Raw genomic sequence first — 7,510 nt, forward strand, 5'->3', positions numbered from 1 at the left:
GCAGCCACCTGCAGCAATAACCTGCAACGATAACCTGCAGCAGCCACATGCAGCAGCCACCTGCATGAGAAGGATGGGTCTTTACTGGTTAGGCCTGCCAGGTATGTGAAAGCAAAGCATTGCCTAGTGGGCTAATATTAAACTTAAGAGGTGTAAAAAAACTAACTGAAAATAATTTAATGTTTAATGATATAATAAATATTGGCTCAAAAACTGCATTTATTGGGTCAGTTTTTCTCCAAAGTAATGTTTAAGTGTAGTAAAGTGATTAAAAGGGAGTTTCTGGGAGCTTTTGAATCAGTTCTGACAAAGTAAAAATAAAATTTAACATTTTTAGGATTTGTCAGGAACAATTGTGTTCATTGACTACACCAAAAAAAATTTGAAAAGAAAAGCATGATGTAAAATATATGTGTCGCTGATTTTTCCTTATGAAACCATCTGAAGGTTAAGTATAAGGGCCGACACAATTCAGGATTTAAAGAAATAAAAAAGACAAACAGGAAGTATAGATTTGAACCTGGAGTTTCAGAATACAGCTAAAAGATATTCTTCAAAATAAGAGTCTCGCTCTGTCAGACCTGATTGTTACAAAAAGTCCCAGGGCCCTGTTGTGCTTTAGAGAAGAAAGTTCATAGACGTTAGATTGTTGGACAGTAGCTGCTTTGGGACCATTGTACGTTTTATCAGAAGTTTTATATTTTCAGCAGAACTCTACTGACAGTGGAAGCAGTCAAGTTACCAAATACCCTTATTTGTGTGCAGTTGGGTCCTCAGCAACACATCGATCCTTTATGTGTCCTTTTGATTGTTCAGGCAATAATTGACATTTTCTTCATGTGCTGCTCTTGTCAGACTCACAGTCTTCAAACTGGACACGTCAGTATCCCTGTGGCTTTGTTATCTCATAGATGCATTTGAAACTCTTGGATTGAACATATACTCCATCATTCACAGGAGCTAATAAGTCCTTAGAGGGTCCATGCTTCCTATTAGAAAAGCCTCTTGACACATGCAGTCATACTCCAGCTGTCTTTTTAACTACATTTGGGTTTCTCTAATCTGGTCTCCCGATTTGTTGCATCTGTCTGGACTCATTTTAGGCTGAGGAACTGGGGAATATCGCTCATTTAGAAATTCACATTTTTTTTAACAGATGTGTGTCGATGCTGTCAGTGTGTGTCATGCGCACAGATGTGTGGCATGCGGATTTGTACCATTGAACTGTCATATTAATGTAGAGCCTGCAGCCATTCAAAGGAAGCTTATATAAAAGTTATCAGAGAAGAGGTTTAAAATAAAATCTGCAGTGACACTTTCCCAGCCAAGCTGGCTCTCTGTGAAATCCAAGATTAAGATGGCAGATGATTTCTGCTTGTTTCATGAAGTTTTCTTGGGTGGCAGGCGTATCGCTATAGGTGTTAACGTTCAGTGGTTTCTACTAGGATTGTCCTTTTAATGATACTTAGTTCCAAACAATGTCCTCATTTTCTTCAAAAGCTTTTTTAAATTAAACTATTTCTATGCAGCTTATCTGGTCCAAATCTCCAGCAATCATTGTGTAAGAGGTTACGAGGCATTCTAATGATCTTGCACTGTGAAATTTATGAATAAGCTTGTGATCTCCCACTCCAGAACAGTATCCAAAGAGAACATGGGTCTGCTGGGGGCGGGGGTAGGGGTGGGGGGTGAAAGCAAGCCTGACTTTGCAATTTGTAGGTAATTACTGAAAGTTTGTCTCAATATTGGTTTTGCATTTCTGTTGGATTCCCCATCTAAACTAAAAACGAAACCAGTCACAACATGGGAACAGATCTTACAACTCTAAATTTGACTTTTTATTCACATTGGGTATGTTTACATGGACATAAGTAACCGAATCAAATGGCCGGTCGGAATAAAAGTGTGTCATGTAAACACTCCGTTCGGGTTATTTTTTGTGTATTCGGCGCGATCCGTTATAATTTCTGATCAGAACGAAACGGGTGGTTTACGCCGATCCGAAACCCGATCGGTGCGCATGTAAACACTTGATCTGTTCGTTTTTATCTGATGGTGAAAAACTGACCTGACTGCGCATGTGCGACTTTGCCATTTCCGCCTGGCTAACGCTAATAATATTAGCATGTCAGGGAAGTAAAACTGGTCGGTGAGCGACACAGCATTTCTACTAGAAACTTTTAAAGAGCTCAAAATGATTTATATTACCTGTAGCTCAGTCAGGGAGTGCAATAACGTCTCCACCATCATTAAAACCTGTCGCGGGTCCATTTTGGGTGCTCAGGTTTGTTTACGTTCACCCGGAAGTAGAACTTCTTCTTCGGTGTTTTGTTTTAAGGAGAGTTTACCACTCTGCGCATGTCAGTACTGCTGTTCAGAACAAAGCCCACTGCATGTAAACGCTCATCATGAACAGATTGTGCCCATGTAAACAATACATTTGAATTATTCAAACAGAACACATTTCAATCCGGACAAAGAATTCTGCGCATGTAAACATGGCTAATGACATACAACTCTAATTTATAGAAAACACAGCCTTAACTTGACTCAAAACTTGATACTTGAATGTTTGTAATAATCAAAAACTCAGTAGAAGGAAAAATATTTACGGGGGGGGGGGGAGGGATAATTCTATCCACAGTACACTTAAACTCTTACATTTTATCGTATACAGACCCACACATCTTTTCAAAATACCAATATGGATTCCACGTCTTTGACGTGGGTCTCGTTGGAGGCTTTTTAAAGCCCGAAGCGTCTTCAAAAATCATTATGAAAATATTGAAATTTAACAAGAAATTAGTATTTTTCTGTTCTGTTTCCACCAGAAACATCAAATGTAAATTGTATATTAAATGTCCTCACTTTCTTTTATTATTGATAGTTGAAGCCAGCAATACCCAGTTTACAGAAGTTGATATGTTGTATTTTTGGAACTGCCTGCATTGTGACTAAGTTTTGCTGTACATTTTTCCAAGTATTCGTTTAGAATGATGAGTCAGGTCAGGTCCTCGGGGCTATGTGCCGGTCCGTGGCCTGGGTCCCTGGTGGTGCGGCTGCCTCCTTCTCCTGGATGGATGCACTGGAGCCTCCCTCCCCTGGTGGATCTCGGAGAATGGGGGTACCTATTGGGGTCAGTGGGGGAGCTGGCCCCCTGGGAGGGCATTGCCACCTCAGTTGTTCCTCCCCATCCCGACGTCTTCCTCCACCCACTCCATCACACCACCACTCAATCAGGGCCTTGGGGTTCAGGTGCACTACTGAGTTGCGAGGAGGATCCTCCATCTCCGTGGTTCATGGAGACCTGGGCCCCAATTTTATCAAACAACCTAGACACTCGCATATAACATTCTCACGACACATGCATATATAGGGTCTGGAGTGGACAAACGGTGGCAAATAGGGGGTGGGATATGTAATCATTCTCACCTCCGGGACCTGTGCCCACTCTCATATGTAGCATGTAAACATTTAGGGTTCTGGACAAGGGTTGGGGAGGTGAACGGGCACTGCCTACAATCTGGGGAGGGGGTGGGTCTGTGCCAGTCGCCGCCTCATCCCCCCCCATTTTAAACGCACTATATAACAACATGCATCAGCATCTTATTTGAGTGGGGGGAGGGAGAAGTTGGGTCTTCCGGTTTTCCTTAAACCCTCATTCTCCGTCTGACATTTGGGGTCGGGGGCGGGGGGTAGGCTGCCTGGTTGGGGTCTGGGCTGTGGGTGGGTATTGGGCCTTTAGGTGCGATTGGGGGTGGGGCTGGTGCTCCGGTTCTCCCTGGATTGTTTGGACCCCTTGATCGGGGTTCCTGGTTCCGATGGCCAGCCCTTTGGCTGGAGTGGCTGCTGGGTTCTGGCGGGAGGTCGGCTGTGGCTGTGTGTGTGTGTGTGGTCGTTGGTAGTGCGTGGCGGCAGTCGGGGGCGTGGCTTCACTTCGACAGAGTGCTGGCTGGTTGGCCTGATGTGACATTCACGGTGCGGGGTGCTATGTGTGTGTGTGTGTGTGGGGGGGGGGGGGCATGGGTGGCATGCCGGGGCTTCTCCGGGCCTATGTTGTGTGGCATTAGGAATGCATTGGTGCACTGGGCCGGCCTTCCTCGGCTGCTGCTACCTGCTGCTCTGGCCCCCGAACTGGGGCCGGCTTGCGGTCACTGTTGGGCAGGTGGGGCGCATGGATGGCCCGCTGTCTCTGTGTGCCTGTTTGTCTCAGGTTGGGTTTTGGATGGCCACCCTCTCTTGGATCAGTTTTGGCCCCCCATTTGGTGGGTTGTGCTCCCCTCCAGTGGTGGGCCCCCCTACTGCCGGTGCATTGGCAGCTCTCAGTGGCTGGGGCTGGGTGGTGGGGTGTGTGCAGGCTCGCCCTTGTGGCTGACTGCGGGGGCCTTGGGGTCCTGGCTCCGTCGGGCCTCTGTTGGGGGGTGGTATGACCTCGGGACTCGGGGCTTGGTGTCCATGGCCGGATCCACTCTGGATGGGCGGGTTGCCGGCGGGGCCTGTTGACTCATCGCTATGGCCTCCTGGGGGTTTCTGCATTGTGGTTGCTGGGGATCGCCTGGGGCTTCCCTTTGCTTCTCTCTCTGGGGGGTGCGGGTGTCCCTGTTGGGGGACTACCGGAGTTCCGGGCTTGGGGGCCGCTGTGTGTCTGTGATTCCGGTCTTCTCTGTGTTACCTTTGTGTCCTGTGGGGACGGGTTTATGGGTCCCCACATCCACTATTGAACATTTTTATGGAGAAACCTTATAGTGATAAGCATGCTCACACAGGTGTTTAGATTCAGGTGTTTATCAGATACACGCTCAGTTGGGTTGTGGTGGCCATCAAATAAATATTGTATTATCATGTACTGTATAAAATATTTTCTAATGATGTTATAAGTATCATTATATAAGTTGTTTGTTGTTGTTGTGGTTTCTCGGTTTTGTCTTGTTTTTTTTTTTTCTTTCCGCAGGTCTAGAGGCAGACTTCAATGATGTTGATTTGTGTTCTCTTTATCCCTCTCTCTCTCCTCTATTCCTATCTCCTTCTTTACATTTTAACTCTTCTCTCACTTTTCTGCTTTGTTATCTTCTTTGTTTTCCGTCCCCGTGTCCATTACATCTGGAACAAACCCAAAGCATATTCTAATAAAATTTAATTTATATATCAAGTGGAGCATTAAGGTCAGCCATAATGCTCTGCTTGTGAAAGTAAATCTGTTGGGCATCACTTTGACACTCAGACAATAATTCTAAGTGTCACAATGCTGGACAGGACAAGGGAAAAAAAAAAGAAAAAAAAGAATGATGAGTCAAAACTTAAAATTTGTTCTTGGACCATTCTAGTGGAACTACAGTCCTCTTCTGGCTTCAACGTTTAGGATCTTGTATGAAGTATTTTTATATATGGTCGATGGTGAGGAATGGTAAGACCCCCAACGAAGTCAACGCAATCGTCAACAAAGTAGGAGATTGTGTTTGGGGTTGTAGCAGGACATTTTTTGTTGGTTTGGGTGTCAGAATTCTGAGACTTGAGGATTTGTTAGTCTGACTTCTAGGTTTTCCTTATAAGTAACTTATATCTTTGTTTGTGAGCAGGTAGAGAGCAGCTGTGTTGATTTGTTGTTTTGCTGGATCAGGAAATACTGGCTGGGAGACAGCGGGCAGAGATGTGATTTGCTTAGATAAGAGTTCCAGGATTTCCAGGCATACACAGGAGATTTTGTGAGGGAACAACCGGTAATCATCTTTGTAACAAAGGTTCTAAATAGTTTCACAAAAAAATATCAGACTCAGCTTTATTGTCATTGCACAGTTAAGTATAGCAAAATTACGTTCCGTTCATGTCTGAAGAAACTGGACTTTCTCAGTGAGTCACTCAATGGTCCCACATAGACTAGTGATACAACTCAGCCCTAAATAAATGGTAAATGGACTGTACTTATATAACACCTTTTTATCTTATATACTCTTAGATACTCAAAGCGCTTAACACTACAATCTGTGCCTCATTTACCAATTCATACTGCACTTTACTAGATCTCTACAAAGTTAATTGAACAAATCATTCTAAAGAGACTAATCAGTGCTGTAGATCACATTCATACACTGATGGGACACACATCAGAGGCTATGAGGGGTTCAGTGTCTTGCCCAGGGACACTTAGACATGTGACTGCTGGTGGATTTGAACCCCCAACTCTCACATTGGTGGACGACTGCTCTAACCACTCAGCCACAGCCGCTGGAGTCTAAATTAACACTAATGATTCACAGCTAGGCAGCACGGTGGTGCAACTGGTAGAGCTGCTGCCTCTCAGCGAGAAGGTTGCCGGTTCAAATCCCGGTCCGGAGGCCTTCCTGGGTGGAGTTTGCATGTTCTCTCCGTGCATGCGTGGGGTTTCTCAGAGTTCTCCGGTTTCCTCCCACAGACCAAAAATATGCATGTTAGACTGATTGGTAACTCTAAATTGTCCATAGGTGTGAGTGAGACAGTGAATGGTTGTTTGTCTCGTTTGTCTTTATGTGACCTTGTGATGGACTTGCGACCTGTCCAGGGTGTACCCCGCCCCTCGCACAATGATTGCTGGACATGGGCAATGGCGACCCCTGTGACCCAAAATGGAAGAAGCGGGTAAAAGATAATGGATGGATGGATGGATTCACAGCTAGGTGTAGATGTAGCTTTCACTGACCCAGGGAATGTCTTCTCCAGTTCACCCTACAGAGGAAACTGTTACAAGAAAAAATATAACAACAGCAGAATATGGATTTATGAAAGTATATCCCCCTCTCCCAGTTGTTGCCACCTGAAGGCCTCAGTTTTTTTTTTTTTTTTTAATAGTTTCAACAAAATATGTAATTAAGATCTAGATCCAGAATAAAAAAATAAAGTATCCACAATTGCTCTTCAGGTCTATGTAGTATGTCAGGACAGCTTTGCTGTGGACACACTACTAATTAATTATTCTTAAAGCTAGTTCAAGCACAAAGAATATTAATTGTTTAATTACAACGGATTCTTTTCTTTTTCGAGTTAAATTTCTGTTATGTGACCAAGATAACTTGTGAGTGGAGTGTTTAATCAGTGACATGAGACGCCATTTTATCTTTGAACCATCAGAATAAATGTGGTCATTTATTTAACAGAATCAAAATTTAACATCAAAACATGTACACATTGATTTGCTGATCTGTTGCTGATGAATAAACTTGGCACGCTTTACTAACAAGACAACAGAACATTACTGATTGAGACTGATTCATCTCTGAAGGCATCTAGCTTGATTTACTGACAAATAGAGAAGTTTAAGAGAGGAGGAATAGATTCAAGGAGGAAGTTTAGATGTGGAGTTATGTGTTGAACCAGAACATGGCACCCTTCCTCCGACATCCAGCTCAGCCCTCCGGTACACTTCAAGACGTGCAACGACTTTGTTACCTTAGCAGAGGATGTATCCACACTGGAACAGAAGTCCATTGGTACGCTCCCTTTTCGGCGTCTCCAGTTAGAGTAGCTGGGGGTCATCAGA

At 44.2% G+C, this 7,510-nt stretch overlaps 1 protein-coding gene across 1 annotated transcript in view; it reads left to right on the forward strand.

Moving 5' to 3' along the window:
• robo3 (roundabout, axon guidance receptor, homolog 3 (Drosophila)) overlaps positions 1-7,510 on the forward strand; it is a gene marked incomplete in the record, with an annotated part of 256,141 nt that overhangs the window by 10,311 nt on the left and 238,320 nt on the right.

Source organism: Nematolebias whitei, chromosome 14 (genome assembly GCF_014905685.2).
Source record: "Nematolebias whitei isolate Nwh7 chromosome 14, NemWhi1, whole genome shotgun sequence".
In the NCBI taxonomy this organism is placed as follows: Eukaryota; Metazoa; Chordata; class Actinopteri; order Cyprinodontiformes; family Rivulidae; genus Nematolebias; species Nematolebias whitei.